This window comes from Pseudophryne corroboree, chromosome 10 (assembly GCF_028390025.1).
Source record: "Pseudophryne corroboree isolate aPseCor3 chromosome 10, aPseCor3.hap2, whole genome shotgun sequence".
NCBI classification, from domain to species: Eukaryota; Metazoa; Chordata; class Amphibia; order Anura; family Myobatrachidae; genus Pseudophryne; species Pseudophryne corroboree.
Window position 1 is genome coordinate 299120328 of NC_086453.1, and position 19879 is coordinate 299140206.

At 45.1% G+C, this 19879-nt stretch overlaps 2 long non-coding RNA genes across 2 annotated transcripts in view; one reads left to right on the forward strand and one right to left on the reverse strand.

Moving 5' to 3' along the window:
* Positions 1-8479: 8479 nt before the first annotated feature.
* On the reverse strand, positions 8480-11085 carry LOC134965561 (uncharacterized). The gene is made up of 2 exons (XR_010188436.1): positions 10999-11085; positions 8480-8782 (listed from the first exon to the last, which is right to left on the reverse strand). It is a non-coding gene; the product is annotated as an uncharacterized LOC134965561 (long non-coding RNA).
* Positions 11086-11222: 137 nt separating this feature from the next.
* Positions 11223-19879, forward strand: part of LOC134965560 (uncharacterized) — a 48291-nt gene continuing 39634 nt past the window's right edge. Inside the window, exon 1 of the long non-coding RNA XR_010188435.1 lies at positions 11223-11311. This is a non-coding gene — a long non-coding RNA (uncharacterized LOC134965560). The remainder of the gene's footprint in view (positions 11312-19879) is intronic.

Genomic DNA, 19879 nt, shown 5'->3' on the forward strand with positions numbered 1-19879 from the left:
TTCCCCCGTCGTCCCCCACCCACACACTGTTTGTTTGTTTGTTTGTTTGATTCATTTAATTTATTGGTATTTCAATATCCTAGAACTTCATCACTCTCATCACATAATGCTTTATTCTAGCTTCTGTTGCAGCTTTTTACAGAGATACTTCTATCCCCAGGCAAAGGGCCCAGAACTGGTTGTATTTTTATATTTTTCTGTTTTTGTTTCCCTGGGAGATGATAAATCTATTGCCAGAGATAAGTTAGTAAAAGTTGCAGGAAGACGCCCCCAACCCATAAGGCTGGGTACACACTTGTCGATGGCACATTAGATGTGACATTGTGCAAGACCCCCCTCCCCACCCCCGCAAATGATGTCTTTCATACACACTGAACGATATCGTTTGCTGTTCGTCCGTGACGGCATGTGCACCCACATCCAAGTGTATGCTGTCTTGTACAATGGGGGTCATTCCAAGTTGATCGCTAGCTGCCATTGTTCGCATCGCAGCAATCAGTGTAAAAAATGGCTTATATGCGTATGCACCGCAATGCGCACGCACGACGTATGGGTACAAAGGCTTTTGTGGTTTTGCACAGGTTCTAGCGATGTTTTCATTCGCACTGGCGCCCGCAAGAAGATTGACAGGAAAGGGGTGTTTCTGGGTGTCAACTGACCATTTTCAGGGAGTGCTTAGAAAAACGCAGGCGTGCCAGGGAAAATGCAGGCGTGGCTGGGCGAACGCTGGGCGGGTGTGTGATGTCAAAAGCCAACCCTCCAACGTTAGAATCAACGCACACAAAGAGTAAGTCGAGGTCTGGTCTTGTTTTGCACAAAATGTGTTTGCAGGCGTTCTGCTGCACAGGCGTTCACACTTCTGCAAAGCGAAAATACACTCCCCCAGTGGGCAGCGACAATGCGTTTGCACGGCTGCTAAAAACTGCTAGTGAGCGATCAACTCGGAATGACCCCCTATATCTTTAGATTTCAAGGTGAAAACTAAAGATATTGTACATCGTTAACGACCCACGGGAGTGCACATCGTTAACGATATAGTTAATACACACTGGACGGTGTGACCGATATATATTGTGTGATCCGCTGGATCCTGATGTTATATCGGGTGCATATCGCCAAGTGTGTACCCAGCCTAAAGGCCCAAACTAGAAGAACTGAAAGATGTGGAAGATGAACAATGTGGAAGATAAGCGATTTCCATTGAGTCCCTGACAAACGATATTGAGCTTTTTTTATAAATGATCTGAGTGAAGAACGATCTGGCTGGGATTGAACTGCTGGGATTGAGTTGCATGCATGGATGATTGACAACCTGCTTCAAACGACCACAGGTGCGTGCATCGTTCATCGTTTGCTGTGTACACACCAGATGATTTGATCATTCACAGCCGTCTTCTAGTGTGTATGCATCTTTACAGTCATATCATCTAGGTAGAAATCATCAGCGGATCTTGCTACGGGCAAGCAGGATTTTTGCCCGGGGCGCCGCCGTCCGGAGGGCGCTGCCACCGAGGCAAGATCCAGTACTGGTGCCGGTGCTGTGCGGTGCGCGATGAAGGCATCGCGCAAAGCACTGCATTGTGGGAGCGGCACATAGACGCTAGAGGTCATAATTGACCTCTAGTGTCTATACGGTGCTATGGGAGAGACGTCATGACGTCTCTCCCATAGATCAGAGGAGCGGCGCCGGAGACGGAGGGCAGCAGCAGTCGGGAAGCAGGAGCGGGGATTGTAAGTATTCATTTTTTTTATTTTTTTATTTTCTACTCTACAGGGGGTACAGCACTGGGGGCAATTCTACAGGAGGCACAGTACTGGGGGCAATTCTACAGTGTGCACAGTACTGTGGGCACAGCTACAGGGGGCATAACTGACCACGCCACTATTTTTTCGCCGGGAGCGCCGCAAGGTCTAGATCCGGCCCTGGTAGAAATCATGGTTAACCTGTATCCCTTCCAGAATTATTACGTTGGTGCATTTGCTGGCATCAAATTTCTGCCTCATTGGTATAATATGCATGTGAGAGCCAGTGGTGGGATTCAAACTGAGCAAAGTTATAAGATTCCAGTTCTAGCTCTACCGTACCACACAGCAAAATGAATGTACTCTAGTTTTCCCAGCTCTGTTTAGATTCCACAGAATGTCCATTTACAAACACACAAAAGAAGCAGATGTGGGCTCAACACATACAGTAGCAGTGTAGTACCATATGAAGATGGCGCTACGTTTAATTACGAGCCCTGCTGCAACCTCTGGACACTGTAGTGACTATGGGGTCTACTCATGTAGAAATAAAAAATTGAATTGTTACTTACCACTATACATCGTATTGGGATGCAGTCAATTTACCTACAATCAAAATCTTGACGGTCAAAATCACAATATTTAAAATACTGACAAGGTCATAATACGGACATTTAAAATGTCCACAGGTCAAAAAGTCGACATGAGTTTTTCATGATTTTTGCATTGAAACCGACTTGTTCATACTTTACCATCCAAGTGGACCTGGAGGGGAATATAATAGTGTGCTGAGCGCACCAAGGCACCATGCCCGAAGCATGGCGATCGCAGCGAGCCATGCGAGGGAACGCGGTACACTTATACAGTGTCCATGTTGACCTATGTCGACACACACCAAAAAACAATGAATAACTATTGTCGACTTTTTGACCTGTCGACATTATAAATGTCGGTATTTTGACCGTCGGTCAGTTGCTGTCGGGACTTTGACCGTTGGGATTTTGATTGTAAGTATTTCATACTGATCCCATCGTATCAATTGGATGCAATATATAGGCTTGATAAGTAGCAATTCGTGTATACTTACCTTTCCGGCGATGCAATCCGATATCCTGGGCTCCAGCAGTGCTTGGAGTCAGTGGCGGTCCCCTCTGCGTAGAGTGAAGTCAGCTGGCGGGTCCCAGTGCGCCGATGGCTAAGCTCATGGCAGGCCGCAAGGGATGCTGGGAGGCTAGTGGGCGGAGCTAGCGTCGGGTGCCGGGCAGAGAGCAGGGACGCATTGAGTATCCCTGCCATCTCCACACCGATGTTCAGGTTGCAGCACCGTGAGATCACGAACCTGAACTCCATTGACAAGCGGAAAGTGGAGCTTTCCGTTCCTTCATGAATTACACTACACCATGCTATGGTGATGTGATTCAGCCACGGAGCGGAGGTGCTGCTGGAGAAGTCAGGAACTTCTCCACGGTAACCCACTTCGTGAATAGCACGAATATGAATAGACCCCTATATTATCTCCAGTGAAGAGTGGGAAATACCATCTGACCTGCTACAAGAGGGGGGAGGATCACGGCTCAGAACATGAGACCCAAAGTGTACCCTCACGGGCGCGCTTCGCATGCCACGCTTTCAGCTCAGTGACTTACTCCGCTCCGCTTTGCCACCAGGTTACTAAAGGAAAAAGATGGTGACGTGGATAGTGAAACTGCCAGCGACCTATTCTCACAGTTACTGAAGATCTAGCCGCTGCCCTCTGGACACTCCTTGTGGACACTAAAACTTTGTGTTTTTTTCCTGTTCTTATGTATGTGTGTTAAAGTTGTCCAATTGCCACTATGCATTGCCTCAGCACTGTGCTAATGTGATGCAGCCGGACAGAGATCGTCAGAGTAGTGAGTATCCGGGACAACTCCCGTGGGCTCTCTTTTTGATACATTGCTGCTCTAGACATCCCTCATAGCTCCGCAGGATGTCTCTTGGCGCAAAAAACAACCGAGATGTTGATACATCTTTCCCTTATTGCTGGACATTTGAACCACTGTGAATAAATTTGTTCCAAAGCAAAATTCAGGCTCCGCAGCTTTGCTCATCTCCATTTGCCAGACAACTCTAATGAGGGGTTGGTATTGATATCCCAGCGGTTGAAATCCCAATGGCCAGAGTGCCGACAGTGGCACCCCGACGTTCAAAATCAAAATAGATTCCAGTGAATATTTTAATCCTATCCCTAATACACCCCTCATTCTAACCCTAACACCCCCCACCCCCATTTCCGAAAAGCCTAACCCTCCCTATAGTACCTAACCCCAGTACTTACCATTAGGACTCTGAGTGCCGGAATGCCGCTGTCAGCTTCCTGACCTCCAGGAGTATCCTGACCACATCTGCTACAGGGATATGACCTTGACTTCTGCATTGCTCCTTCTGTTTATGTCACTCTAAACTTCAGTTCAATTCTGTGTATGTCACTTACGCTGGGTACACACTGGCAGATATATCGCAAGCCAGTTTACCCCCGATATGTCCGTGAACGATCTGCCGAATGGCAGACCCGTCGGCCTGCTGTGTAGCGTACCCAGCCTTACTGTTGCCCCTCATGCACGGCACTGATAATGAAGTAATTATATATATGTGGACCTAAACCAGGAATGTCAGAAGAAATTGCCAGGCCCAATAGTAACATTGTCAGTGCTCCGCTTAAAGCCATTCCCTAGTTCTACAGCTGTTGTGACGTCCACACACAGGAATGTCTGGGTGATAGCAGCACCCAACACTGCCACTCGCTCATGAAATCTCTGGGTCTCTGACACAGTTGTCTGCCCTGCATATATATTCATTGGGGTAAATTTACTAAGATGGGAGTACTATTTAAGATGGAATGTTGGCAATAGCAACCAATCAGATTTCAGGTATTATCTTCTAGAAGGTGCTAGATAAATAAGAAGTAGAATCTGATTGGTTGCTATTGGCAACATCCCATATTAAATAGAACTTCCATTTTAGTAAATTTACCCCTCTATGGGTGTGTACACAAGGTGAGATCCTTGCTATGCCCAGTTTTGACTATGCGATTTCCCTTGAACTCCCCCAGAGCCCAGATAGCACAGATTTTGACTATCTGTACTTTCGATTTTGTCTATGTACGATTTTGTCTATGTACGATTTTGACTAAGTGCCAATTTTGACTATACCTTGTACTAGATAGTACACTAGATAATCAAGATTGACTTACCTGCACAGTCTATCTAGCCTTGCAGCCTTGCAATACCGACCCCACGGTAGTGCGCATCGCGACTGAATCGGTATCGCAAGCCTCCTAACACCTTGAGATATGCACTAACTTTTCTTAAGATTTTGACTATATAGAGATTTATCTCACCGTGTGTACACACCTTATGTCATATTTCCTAATGTGCACATCCAGACGTGTCCACAATAATGAGGGAAGGAAGCTGCACATGTAGGGAACGCCACATTCACACATATACAATCCTTTTGGACACATACATACAGCGCATTCGGAAAGTATTCACAGCGCTTCACTTTTTCCTCATTTTGTTATGTTACAGCCTTATTCCAAAATGGATTAAATTCAATTTTTCCCTCAAAATTCTACACTCAATACCCCATAATGACAGTGTGAATTTTTTTTTTGCGATTTTTGCAAATTTATTAAAAATAAAAAACGAAGAAATCACATAAGTATTCACAGCCTTTGCCATGAAGCTCAAAATTGAGCTCAGGTGCATCCTGTTTCCACTGATCATCCTTGAGATGTACCTACAGCTTAATTTGAGTCCACCCGTGGAAAATTCAGTTGATTGGACATGATTTGGAAAGGCACACACCTGTCCATATAAGGTCCCATACTTGACAGTGCATGTCTGAGCACAAACCAATCATGAAGTCAAAGGAATTGTCTGTAGACCTCCAAGACAGGATTGTCTCGAGTCACAAATCTGGGGAAGGGTACAGAAAAATATCTGCTACTTTGAAGGTCCCAATGAACACAGAGGCCTCCATCATCCGTAAATGGAAGAAGTTCGGAACCACCAGGACTCTCCCTAGAGCTGGCCAGCCGTCTAAACTGAGCGATTGGGGGAGAAGGGCTGTGGGGATGTTTTTCAGCGCCAGGAACTGGGAAACTAGTCAGGATAGAGGGAAAGAATAATTCAGCAATGTACAGAGTCATATTGGATGAAAACCTTCTCCAGAGGGTATTGTGTGTAGAATTTCGAGGGAAAAATGAATTTATTCCTGTTTGGAATAAAGCTGTCACATAACAAAATGTGGAAAAATTGAAGCGCTGTGAAAACTTTCCAGATGCACTGTATATATGTTACTACTGACTTTACTGACTGGAGTTTGCCTGTCTTTGCCTGTATTCTGTTTTATGGGGCAGCTCACGCAATGTGGGGACTCCCTTTCCCGGGGTTCCTTCCTGTCTGGGCTTACAAGGAGCATGTAACATGTAAACCAATTCATTATGGGACAAAGCAACTAAGCTTCTTCATCTGCTGTGCTCTAAAACATGACTGTGATCTTTATATTTTTAGGTCTGCGCACTGTACAATGAGTATTTGTAGTCTTCCGAGATCCATAAATAATTTATGTGATCAGTATTATTAAGGTATCCTAATGTCCTGGAGAGTGTGGAAACTGAGGGGGGAATTCAGTTGTTTTGTGGGTGCCAAAACGTAATGGGGTGCCAAAACGTAATGGGCATCCACTGGAGCAATTCAGTTGCTTCCCCCCTTTGGGCATGCATAGCACGTGTGCACACCCATTAGTACCAAGTTTAGCTGCGCAAAATGGCTAAATCCATCTAACAACTGCTTGGGGCACCCAAAAATTTTTTTTTTTCAGGATGACTGCAGACCAGTAACCATCACACAGTAAATGTTCACGTCCCTGTCACTATCTAACAGAGATCTACTCCCTAGTTACCGGACAGCTTTCCTGGTGTTGGTCATCTAGATAAATAGCCCAGACAGTCTTGTATGCCTTAGACTCCTCCTTCTCCTCCCAGACTGACAGGCAAGCTACACACCCACCCTCCCTTCCTTCATAAGGGAATTCTTCACAAGTGCTCTGGTTGATCACTGACATGCATTCAGCACCAGACTGCAGGGGAGAGATGCACTGCAGGTAAGACACACATTTTATATCCTCCAAAGACATGACTTCCCGTTATCAGCTAAATACCCCTGGTTCCTCTGTAGCACACTGCTCCTACAGCTATATATATATATATACCACTACATGCCACTACTCTCTGCTTATTCTCCTTGACCTGTGTGCTGCTTTTGACATTGTGGATATCCCTTCCTCTTGCAAATCCTTCACTCCATTGGTCTGTGTGATATTGCCCTCTCCTGGCTTTTCCTCCTACCTCTCTGACCGCTCCTCTGTCTTTTCTCATTTACTCCACCTCTCCTGCACTTCCACTAACCATAGGTGTCCTCCAAGGTTCTGATCTTGGACCTCTCTCTATACATCCTCTTTAGGTGAGCTCATTCGCTCTTTCAACTTCCAATATCATCTTTACGCTGATGACACTCAAATCTACCTTTCACCCCTGACCTCTACCCCTCTCTCCTCACTCGTATCTCCAGCTGTCTCTCTGCAATCTCTTCTTGGATGTCCCAGCGCTTTCTTAAACGTAACATGTCTAATACTGAGTTGAACTTCTTCCCACCCTCCCGCACAACCTCACCTCCCACAATTTCACTATTTCTATTACTGGCACAACTGTCTCCTCTAGCCTTCACGTACGCTGTCATGGAGTCATCCTTGAATTCCTCCCTCTCCTTCAAACTACACATTCAGTATCTCTCGCAGTCCTGCTGTTTCTATCTCAAAAATATTTCTAGATTCAGACCCTTTCTCACCCTGGATGCTACTAAGACCCTCATCCACTCACTGGTCATCTCCAGATTGGACTGCTGCAATCTCCTCCTATCTGGCCTCCCTGACAAACATCTCTCTCCACTCCAATCTATCCTCAATGCTGCTTCCCGGCTCATCTTCCTGTCCAAACGTACTACGTCCACCTCCCTACACTGGCTGCTCTGCCCTTTCCAATTCAAGCTTCTCACACTCACAAAGCCCTCACCCATTCCTCTTCCATTTACATATCTGACCTTACCCCTCTATACTCTCCCAACTCCCTCTTTGCTCCACAAATTCATGCTGCCAACTGATTACTTCCTCCCATTCCTGCCTCTGAGATTTTGGCTGTGGTGGTCACTACCTCTGGAATTCTCTACCTCTTACAATCAGACTCTCCTCCTCTCTACAAAACTTTAAACTAGCTTTCAAGACCTCACTTCTTCATCAAACCCAGCCATTTCTTATCATAAATAATAACCCTCTGTTATATGCTCACTTCTACCCCATCTCTCATACTAACCCTCTGCTACATGGCTCACTTCTACCCCATCTGTGTTACCCCATGACTGTCTGCCCCTTCCCTTCAGTATGTAAGCTTTCACAAGCACTGCCCTCTCCCCTCATCTGCTATTCGCCTCTCATACACTATTTTCTACTCCCTACAATGGCACTTATCCCTCGGTTTCTGACACCCTGTTGTTTCAGTGTCCTGTCCCCTGATGCAGCATTGTTAATATACCATGTATTTGTCCTACACTGCCTTGTACTGTAAGTCACTGTTTTCTTGTTTCGCTCATTTATGTGCTTTGTTAGGCACTGAAACGCGTTGATGGTGGATGCGGGGTGAGAATGTGAGATGCAGGTTTATTTTATACTTAAGCGTAATGGCCCATGACAACATCATTATATCCCTGCCTGTGAGGTCCGTGTAGCTGTAATACTAAACATATGTCTTCAGTATGTCCGGTCCTTCAGGACATCTGCTCTCAGTCTCTTCCATTGTCTTTGTTAGGGGAGATTTATTTTTGTGGAAACCCAGATAACAGGTGATAATGCCTGAGGTGATTGCCCCTAAACTGCCACCCACGGCCATCCATAGAGAGTATCCATATTCAAAACTAGGGAATCCTGGGATTTTCAGAGATACCTATGGAAAAAAAAGAAAACCAAACCAGAATAAATGTAGATACTGAGTTTCTCAACTTAGGGGAACCTTAAAAAAGGTTTGAGAGGTACTTTTAAATTAACTCAAAATAACTGTATCGTGCATAAGTAATGAGGCAGAGGGGACAATGGGGGTTATTTAGAGATGGATGCAGATCTTGCTTCCTGCAGTAAGATCTGTGTCCTTCTACTCACATGCTGGGGGCCGCCATGGTCAAGGCTGCATGGTGAAGGGTCGCGCACGCGCACTATGGCCAGTGCACGTGCGCAGACCCTATGGATGCGGCCCCTGCGTGCGAACGCATGCTCGACTCCAAGTCTGAATAGACCCCATTGTGCTGACAGTTTGTGGCCTATTTAATAAAAAATCTGATATGCCCTGAAAATGAACATTGAATATCACTGAATATCATGGCAATAAGGAATATTGGCCCAGATGTATCAAGCCTTGGAGAGTGATAAATTGCACGGTGATAAAGTATCAACCAACCAGCTCCTAACTGTCATGTTACAGGCTGTGTTTGAAAAATGACACTTAGGAGCTAATTGGTTGGTTCTTTATCGCCATGCATTTTATCACTCTCCAAGGCTTGATAAATCTGGACCATTTTTTGGATGAATTTACTATTGTGAGGTCCCTTGGACAAGGTCTCCAATAAGAGCCCATTGTGGCAATCATTAAAACCAGCGGTGGCTCCCACCTTGTTGTAGGAGGAGGGATTCCGCTGGTAATGCTCTGGATCTCCGCCGCCTTGTCCACGCCACTTCTGCCTGGGTCCTGGCAGCTGTACTATGAAGTTCATAGATGCCGGGACCCGGTGCATGTGCATAAGTGGCGACGGTACTGCGCATGCACAAAACCACAGCTTCTATGGACTGCATCAGCTGCAGGTCATAAAGCTGGCTAGGACTGACAAGACAGGGGGCTGGCTTCCTGTAGGGAGCCAGCTCTCTACCTATCGCAGCCCAGTCTGACAGTCCCGGAGGGAGGCAACACCTCCCAATGGGACTGCCTGTAGTGTCTGTGACTGGCAGGTAGGACTTCCAATAAGAAGTCACTGCCAGTCACAGTGAAGCCAGTGCAGTCTCACGGACAGTGAGCTGAGGTGACGTATTTTACTTGGGGACTGCAGTACTGCAGCCCATAGGTAAAAACCGCCACTGATTAAGACCCAGGTTACATCAGGAGTGCTGACCCAGCCATGAAACTGCGCTGGTGAGAAAAACCTGTGCTAGCCATCGCAGTCACTCCAGCCCACCAGAGAGGGATCGCAAGATCCTGCTTCGGATGGGCACCCCCCATAGGTAACAGCAGGTTTACATCATCTGAAGATGGAGCTAGCCACTGTAGGCAAGTGGCGAAAAGCCTTTAAATAGCTGTACCCATACAAAACTTTGCTTGTATCTCAGAAATCTCCTGGTTTACACCTTTGCTAAATCTGAGTGAAACTTAACTATGCCTAAAATAAATCTGTTTCTGTATGTTTTAAGAGCAGAATTAATTTGATAAAATGACGAAAGCCATCCACTTATCCACAAATGCGTGGATGGGACATTTTAGTAGGTAGGACTTAGACAGTGATTATTTTTTTTTTTTTTTTTTGCTGCTACCACCTATTTAACAAGACGGCTACCTCACATATTTCTCCGTATTACAGGGTACATGGGGAAAGATAACAGGATGAGCGATAAAGCACTAACTAATCAGCTCCTGTCATTTTTCAAACACAGCCTGTAACAGGAGACTTAGGAGCTGATTGGTTAGTGCTTTATCTCTATGCACTTTATCTCTCCCCTTGCTTTGATAAATACCCATGTCCCTTAATTTACAACGTTGCCGAAAACACTGAGAACACCGACCGCCGACATTCCGAAGGTGAGTATTGGGGTTAGGGATGGGGCCGGAGGGAGGGTGGGAGGGTTAGGGTAAGGCACTAGAGGAATCGTTAGCCATAGCCGACACCCTCTGATGGTTAGCTGGAGCTATTACCCCCGAAGGTATAGCAGGCACGGATACAGAGGGGGGCGGTGGGGGCGATCGCCCCCCCTAGCACACTTCTGCCTACAGACAATCTGTCTGTGAAGTCCTGCTCCTTAACCCCTTCCTATCTCAGCTGGCCGTCAGCTATAGTCAGTCAGCTATAGTCAGTGGTGTGAGTCGCAGCAGCTCACAGCGGGTGCCCCTTCCTCCTCACTCACCCTTTTGGCCTGCACGGCAGTTAATCAATCAACATAGTTTGTTGATTGAGACTGCTTTCATCTCCCCAGCGTCTCCTTGCTGATAACAGATCCAGGAAGTGGCTGTGTGTTGGGGGCGTGGCTTCACTTATAAGACAGGCTAGTGGGCTAATAGAAACAGTATACTATAGTGTGTTTACTTTTTTCCACACTGAGAGCATGCTGCATTCCTGCACCCAGAGACCAGCCAGAGGGACTTTCCTGCCAATCTGTACCATTGACCAGCCTGTGGAAAAGGGACCATCTTACCAGCCTGTTGCAGAGGAACCAGCCAGTAAGAGATCTTCTTGCCATATTCCCTAGGCAGGGTATTACAGGTTGAGTCTCACATATGTGCGATACAGTAGAACAGAGGATGTCTGTAGTAGATGCACTTATAGGTTTTAAAATATTCCTTGTATTTCATAATATTAAACATTACATATCATGTCCTGTCAGTGAAATACTAAAATAATAGAGAGATGCGTGTAAAAGTACAGAAAATGTGTATAAAAATGCTATACAAGAAATATGGTGTATGCTAATCTGTCCTCTATTTGGTTACTTTCTCATAACACCATACTCCTTCTACAAGGTATCAACTCGGAATTGTCCTCACCGTGTAATTCCCCTACAAGGTGCCCTCACTATAGCCTCACAAATGAGTATTAACGTCTTCAAGTTCCTGTATAGCATTGGTCCTATAATGTGCATCAGTTTATATATCAGTGGGAGAGATCCCTTGATTATAAATGGCACCCTAATAGCTGGTAGGGATATATTGCAAGATAAGCAGGTAAAGGATTTGTTAGTGGGTGTTTGGTATAATAATCACTTCTACAACACATCAAATCAAAGTCCCCCAATATAACATCTATCCAAATCCCTAGAAATATTTCAATTGCTTGATATGGTGCGTCCTCGGGAGCCTCACTCTCTTATAACTGATGTCATTACAGACAAGGGGCCTAATTCACACCTGATCACTGCTGTGCATTTTCTCACAGCAGCCGTTCAGGTTTGAACTGCACATATACGCTGGTGCATGCCAGACAGCCGACGGCCATCTCAGCCCTGCCAGGCAGAGGCGGACGCTGGGCAGGAGGGTGCGGGCCGGTGGCGTTTTGCTGCCTTTTTAGGGGTGCGGTCCAGGCAACGCAGGTGTGCCCGGACCGTGCGGGGGGCAGGCTGCTGCGTGACGTCACACGCAGCCGCTGTGACCCGGTCAGTGACTAGTAGCTCCCTGCCTGTGCGCAGGAGCTGCGCTGGTAGGGAGCTACTCATCAAGTACAAAAGCATTGCCGCTGTGCGATGGTTTTGAACTTGTACGGTGGGGAGTCAGACATGCGGGGCGGACTAGCCTTGTGCTGGGTCCCCCCCCCCCCCCCCCCCCGCATGTCTGAGTAACTGATCGTAGCTGCATGGCTACGATCAAGTTTGAATTATGCCCAATGTCTTGTCACTACTGTTGCCACAAATGCCGTATTTTGATGGCCCTCTATTATACCATCTATATGTTCATCATAATTTATGACACGTCCTGTACAGTTGTGATACCTACAGTATACAAAGTTGTAATTCCCTAATATTGGGTTATAGCAAAAAAATATTAAATTAAAGCAGAATGTCTGGATTAATTATGATTGACTTATTCTATATCAGCACCTCATATTAACATGAGAAACATTAACAATCTGATAATAGATTTATAAAATAGACAATCCTAGCAGTGCGCACAAGCAGAAAAAAAGCAGCTCGGTGAGCTCAATATTTTACTTAAAGGTATCCTCACATCTTCACCAAATATGTGCCAAAAAAGGTTGAATAGAAGTTATCCAGCGCTACTGCATACAGTATGTAGGTCATTCATAAATATACCACTTCAGATACAGCAGATGTCATATCTCACAGTATACTTCTTATTAGGCTCATTCAGATATACCCAAAATGTAAGAGATAAGCAATTATAGTGAAACACTGTTTAATAATTGTAAGATTTAATATGAGAAAAACGAAAACATATAAACTCCACACAGATCACATGTATTTCCAAGTGGCCAAATTTTGACAATTCCAGCTAGACATGAACTGTTATTTAAGCAGTTCAGAATGCACTTGAAACAGTGCAAGTCCTGGGTTCTCCCACTGGTGCAGGCTCAGGTTTGGCTGAAATTTACAATTATTAAACAGTACTTCACTATATTTGCTTATCCCTTTCATTGGAGATAGCTGAATGAGCCTAATAAGAAGTATGACATCCGCTGTATCTGAAGTGGTATATTTATGAACAACCTACATATGCAGTAGCACTGGCTAAATTCTATACAACAATGTGATAATACCTATAATTCCTTAAATTAATTGTATCAATCAGATAACTATGGTATACTTGCAACATTTTTCTGGAAAAAAAAGGGTGGTGGGGGGATTTCCCAAACCTATGTGGCACATAGATGCAAAAGGGATTTTAATCTACAGGTGAACTCCTGCGAGTATTACGTACTCTCACTTAATCCTGGTTAGTCTCAAACTCCATTATTGGACAATTACAAATGTGGAATTCATCTATTAGGGTTGGCAAGTGTTGAGTACTGTGTGGGATTATCAAATAATTGGTCTAACCCCCCAAGACTCTGTGCCTAAAATCCCCTTGGTACTATTCAGCAGTTCCCCTTATTATAATAATATAACAGGGTATTATAATGTGTCTTCCCTTCCTGGTTCAGTAACACATAAAATGCCAGTTGTTACCATTTGTATCCATAAAAGTTGCTAGTATCCCAAAGAAAGGAATTATAGGTATTATCACATTGTTACTGTTTCTCATTTTAATATAATGCGCTTATATAGATTCAGTCAATCATCAAGGTTTATGATAATACTGTATTTCATAACGACGTTGACATATAAACCTTGATGATTGACTGTCTCTATATCAGTACCTCATATTAAGATGAGAAATAGCTGCAAATAATTACTCCAGACATTTTGTTTATATTTAATTTTCTTTTGCTATACCCCAATATTAGGGGATTATAACTTTTTATACTGTAGGTATCACAATTGTACATGACGTGTCATACATTATGATGAACATAAGGAGGGATTTGGATAGATGTCATATTGGGCAACTTTGCTTTGATGTGTTGTAGAAGTGATTATTATACCTAACATCCACTAACAAATCCTTTACCTGCAATTATACCTATTTGTGTGATGGATGAATTTGGACGGGAGAGGGGAGGAGTCAAGATGGGAGGGGTCAAGATGAGAGGGGTGGAGTCAAGACGAGAGAGGGGAGGAGTCGGGACTGGAGAGGGGAGGGGTCAAGATTAAACCGTAAACCGCCCCCCCTAAAAGAAAAGTCTAGATCCGACCCTGAGGTATAGCCACCCCCGGGGGGTAGAGTAGGGGACAGGGGGAGGGGTACCTCTGTTCGGTGTTGGAATCTTCAGTGTCAGGTTTCCGCTGTCAGTCATGTGACCGCTGGCATCCCCACCGCCGGGATACCATACTGAACCCCATGAATGCCATGTTTGCACAGTTTAACAAGCAGCCAAAAGATTGGCTTTCTGTCTCTGGGTAAAGCCATATAGGGATGTCATTACCCTGTACCTGTCAATGGGGGGACCTGTGCAACTGTAGAAGTTTTGCAACACCCTTTTAGGGTCAAATCACAACAAGCAAGGTGAACGCTGTGCACATTGCAGACCGCCTTCCGGGCAGTGTTAGGTAATAGAGGGAAAACCTCCACATTGCAGTAGGATTTCTTCCGGGGCTTCAAGATGATTAATATATTGAACCTGAAGTGCATTCCATATTGCTGTGATATTACAGTACAAACTCACTGACCCACCAACAATAAATAGAACCAATGGGGGCAGATTTAACGAGTGATAGTCTTGTTATCACTCATTCCAAATGATAAATGATCCTCCAGCCAATCAGCTCCTAACGGTCATGTGTTTGAAAAATGACAGTTAGGAGCTGATCTCCTGGTGCACCATTTACCAACGAGTGAAAACAAGAATATCACTCAGTGTTAAATCTGCCCCTAATCGGAATATATTGGGAATATATGCATAAAAAGATAACCATGTTAATACTGACAGTAACCGATATATCCATACGAGAACACTAGTCACCAGAAAAAGCAATTAGCAGATAATTTGGAGATCGGCCGCCCCAACATACCTCGTACTGGTGAATATTATATACGTAGACACAGTATCTTATGATGGCAGCAGAGGAGCACATTCCTGAAAGAGAATAGAAATGATTTACTCGCCCATCTGAGAGTTGCAGTAACAATGCATCCTCTCTGGAAGACAGACACCTATGTAGATAAGATGACAGCATTATTAGGGCAGCTGGCCGCTATAACCTTATCTTTCATATGCAGGCACCATTACAATATGGCTATGACCTGCCATTAAGATATGAAAGCATTTTATTTGCATTACAAAGCTTTGTCCATATCTCTCCCTACGCTTGGGAATTTATACCCTCATAGCCATATGCTGGACAGATTTTAATTTTTTATAAGTTTTTTTTCTGCACAGTTTAACTAATACATTGTTCCAATTAGGCTTTATGCAGTCGGACTATCAAGTGTTACTAAACCTGGAATAAAAAAAAATGTTTGGATTCTGTCAGAGCAGTTTGTGGCAGGCTTGCCTTTCTTTGAATTTCAGAACTTGCTTGCTGCACACTGCCATATTTCAATCAGGGTGGTGAAGTGGTGGCACCACTTCAGGGTGCCATTGTCAGATTTGTATGGAATTGCACAGCTGCACGGAAGTGGCTGTGCAATTCCTTACAATCTCTATGCTAATGCTGCCGGAGGTGTCTGTATGTGTCCTCCTGTCAGCATCTGTGAGGTCCGAGCACAGACACAGCATCGGATCACCATCGCGATGGTAGCAGACAGCGGTCAGTCTGTGTAAGCTGAAGCTTACTTAGACTGGCCATAGTATCCGACAGCAGGTTCTAGGAAGTCTGCGTCCAATGACGCAGACCCTGGGGGAAGACACCCCACCCCATTTTGAAGAATGGTGCCTGTTTCCACGCCCAAAATGCTGCAGCAGGTCTTGCGCCTGCACAGACCCATGCAGATTTACTGGCCTCTGTAGCGTGAACCTGCCCTGTCTCTCTCTCTATGGGGGTCATTCAGACCCGATCGCACGCTGCAGTTCACAGCGCAGCGATTGGGTTGGAACTGCGCCAATGCTACATTACATCGGCGCATTCTAGATGGCCATAGGCCGTCATTATCTAGCGATCGCCTCTGTCTGATTGACAGGCAGAGGCGTTCACTGTGCAGGAGGGGGCGGCGCAGCGGCGTTCAGCCGCCATTTTCGAGTGCGGTCCAGCCAACACAGGAGTGGCCGGACCATGCAGGGGGCGGGCTGCAGTGGCTGCATGACGTCACACGCAGCAGCTGCGACCCCTGGCAGCGACGAGTAACTCCCGGCCAGCTGCAGGAGCTGCGCTGGCCGGGAGTTACTCTTCAAGTACAAAAGCATTGCCGCTGTGCGATGCTTTTGTACTTGTGCGAGGAAGGGGGGGCGGACTGACATGCGGGGTGGACTAGCCTTGTTTTGGGGATTCCCCCGCATGTCAGGGAAGATGATCGTAGCTGTGCTAAATTTAGCACAGCTACGATCAACTCGTAATGATCCAGAGTGTGGTATGTTAGCTAGACTAGACTTCGGTCGACTACTGTTGGTCGACAGTAAGTAGGTCGACATGGTTTCTAGGTTGACAGGGACTCTGGGTCGACATGAAAAAAGGTCGACGTCAGTTTTTTGGGGGGGTTTTAGTGTAGTTTTCTTCGTAGAGTGACCGGGAACCCCAATTAGTGGACCGTGTCACCTCGCATGGCTCGCTTCGCACGCCATGCTTCGGGCAAGGTGCTCGCGTACCATTCTCAATTGTAGTCCACATGGATCATAAAGTATGAAAAAGTTCAAAAAAATTGAAAAAAAATGTGAAAAACTCATGTCGACCTTTTGTCATGTCGACCTAGTACATGTTGCCCTAGACTCCCTGTCGACCTAGAAACCATGTCGACCTACTTACTGTCGACCAATAGTGGTAGACCTAGACATTGTCGACCTAGAGAGCGGATCCCCTATGACCATGCCCTCTCTTCTGCCCTTGACTCTGCTGCTAATGCTATTCCATCAATCTATGCCAATCATCTCCGTCTCCCTCGCCCACTTCTGTAAAAGTGCTCTCGTTGAGCGTCTCTAGAGGACATCATGCATTTTTTTTTAAACACAACTTTTTTTTTAATGTTTTGCGCTCAACCCACAGTCACAAGGCTGTAGTGCTTCTCAGTATTGTCAGTTGTATTCCCCTTGTATGTGCTACAGAACCCTTGTGGCACCTTATAAATAAATTCTAATAATAATACATACAGTATAATGTGGAGAGCTGGAGAAACCTTTCCTACGGGTGAAAATACACTGCTTTACAGGCTGTTCATTGGGGCATAAATTACATCCAACATGCGTCCAACTCAGCGCCAAAACCCAGTATAATTCAATTGGCCTATTCATGTCGGGACACGTGCGTGCTGACCACTAAGCGCTTATTACGCAATCCGCTGGGTCAGTGCAGTATGTAGCATTTAACCCTTATATAACAAATACCTCTTTTGTAACAAATTGTAAGCTTGCCTGCAGCAGCCTCTTACCTATCTGCTATTGCTGTGTTCCCAATTGCGTGTGGAACATAATATGCTGACGTCATATAAATAAATGTTACTGAAATAAAAATGGCTTTTCTGTAGTCAGCTACACCTGGACAGATTTATTCACACAGCCCCAAAAATGTTGTGAGTTGGACCTAGGCCTGAGCTCTATTATCTCTTGTCACTCTGGGGGAGCAGGGGAGATCTATCAAGCATTGGAGAGAAAGAAAGTGGAGTAGTTCAACACAGCAACCAATTACTTAACTGTCATTTATCTCACACAGGCAGCTGATTGGTTGTTTGGAGCAAACTCTACACTTACTTTCCAATATGTTTGATTTTGTACTTTAAGAAATAGTGCTAACAAACTAGATGCCTGCCCACTCCCTCACTGTCAATACCTACCCACTAGACAGTAGAGCAAAGAGGTAAGTCGCAGACACTGTAGTTTAGTGGATGTATCTTGAGAGCAGTTAAAGTGTTTGAATCCAAGAACCAGGAAGAGAAACGAGAAGACGCTGGTTATGCTGGAGGCTATAATTAATGCTCTGGTGAGGACGATAGTTGCTGCAAAATCAATAAAAACAGTTAATTATAATTATATGATAGATTAAACAGACGTTTAGCATCACTTTTAGGTACGTAGCCAACCAGGTCTCATTCCGAACTGATCTCGACTTGTGTGATAGTCACTAAGCCTCTTAGCTTCCTATCTCATCAGTTGCTGCACGCAGGGCTGCATTAACCCATGGCAGGACAGCTAGGCTTTCAGGTATTTTGGGTCCCCCTCCTCGACATCTAGTTGAAATAAAGTCTGCAGACCTCTTTTCTTATAGCGCAATTATTATTCCCTTTCCCATAGGTAAGTGCCTCCGAAAAAAATGGACGGTCCCCTAGTCCCTGTGGGGCCCCTAGGCTTCAGCCTAGTCAGCCTTATGGATAATACGGCCCTGGCTGTTGTCAGGAATCATATTCTGTGTATTAGAGACAGTTCCCCAATTAGGATCTTAGGCCACAGTGAAGAGAAGGGGCATGGTCATAGTGTGTAGGAATAACCATGCAATGTTTGAATTTTTTTGGCCCAATACACAGATGCTGAATGGTAACACCACTGATGGGGATGAGGCTGTTCATCTTTGGCAGGCACGGGACACCATTCAGGTTTGGCCATTGGTACTTTGTAGTCAAACCTGCCCACTCTATGTCACTTACGTGGTCGTGTTAATAGCACTATGAATTGTTGCACAGCATGTTTCATGCATGGCTTCAGGAGAGGAAATGGTCATGCAAGGCTTCAGGATAGGAAATGGTCATGCAAGGCTTCAGGAGAGGAAATGGTCATGCAAGGCTTCTGGAGAGGAAATGGTCATGCATGGCTTCAGGAGAGGAAATGGTCATGCAAGGCTTCAGAAGAGAAAATGGTCATGCAAGGCTTCAGGAGAGGAAATGGTCATGCAAGCAGAGCTGGCCCTAATCAATATGATGCCTTAGGCAAGATTTTGGCTAGTGCCCCCTAGCACCGCCACTAGTTCCGCCCCTGACCGTGCACTCCTTTCCGAGCACCATCACCCTTCACCCATAGCAGTCCTCATTTTGGTGTTCCTCCTACCCCCTATATTTTAATTAGGAACAGTGCGCACATTCAGCACACAGCCCAAAAAGGGGTGTGTTCTTGCTGAGAAGGGGCATGGCCACATAATAGTATCCCCAATTCAAATTACGCCACACAGTAGTGCAGCTATATTCACATTTTATCATGCGATAGTGTGCCTAAATCACATCACACAGTAGTACCATAAACGTTACTCCTCACAGTAGTGCCCCTAATTCACATTACATCACACTGAATTGCTCCTTATTCACATTACACCACACCATATTGCTCACAGTAGTGCCCTTTCTATACGTTACGCCACACAGTAGAGTACCTTATACACATAATGCCACACATTATTAATGTCCTTAAAAACATAATGCGCCTTACACATTATGCCAACCTTTATTAATGCCCTTATACACATCATGTCCCTTTCACATATGCTGCACATTATTAGTGCACTTATAAACATAATGACACACACAGTGCCCCTTACACATTTGCCATACATTATTAATACACATGACACAATAAATGCCATACACATGACACAAATAATGCCCCCTATG